Genomic DNA, 844 nt, shown 5'->3' with positions numbered 1-844 from the left:
ATTATGCATCGTTATTCATCGTATATATGGGAACACCTCGAGTGTCGAATTGCAAACAAGTTCAACAAATAGCTGTGTTTCCATAGCGACGTCCGAGTTAACCATCATAACGTCAAGAATTGGCACACCACTTTATAGAGGTATAGCATATATGAAGAGCTGTATACAGCTCAATTGTGCGAAATACATTGCACGTTGATAATTGGTGGATTGCCCTGAAAACTGTCTACAATTTAGGGTACTTCAGGATTCGAAAAAGATGCCTGAATCAGGAATTATTGCCATTCTCCGAAAAACAAAAAAAGTTGTACTGCAACAATTGGCATTCTACGTTGTGAATATTCTGGAAGTATCATAAGCGCGTATCCTTTGTAGAGTATTTGGTGGAAATATATTTAAAAAGCTGAAATTAATGTTATTAATACGTAGTAACGTTAATTTCAGCTTACGTTACGACGTACAGTAGTAAACGCAAAAGCCAGAGCATCATCATCATGGCGGTATGTCAATAAACCTTTCATATTTAATACTCGGTCGTGTCATTGGCATGTTAGCAAAAAAATGTTGCTTTTTATGGAAGGAAACTCAAGAATGAAAATACATCAATATCTCGTTCATGGGAGGGATGGATTTACTGTTAGCGCCGTCGATCTAACATTGTAAAATCTGCCAAAGGCTGTTAGGTACTACGTGGTAGTGCTTCATAGACAACACGCATGTTGAGTACTGTAACGTTAAAACTACTAGTAGGCTCATTCACATAGATTTCGTACACTGCATTGATTTGGTGCGCGATTTTACGAAAATATGGTTTTTTTTTCCCTCCTTTTTTAAAATTACATCT

Source organism: Aphanomyces astaci (assembly GCF_000520075.1).
Source record: "Aphanomyces astaci strain APO3 unplaced genomic scaffold supercont1.67, whole genome shotgun sequence".
Lineage (NCBI taxonomy): Eukaryota > Oomycota > Saprolegniomycetes > Saprolegniales > Verrucalvaceae > Aphanomyces > Aphanomyces astaci.
This window is presented reverse-complemented; position numbering follows the sequence as displayed.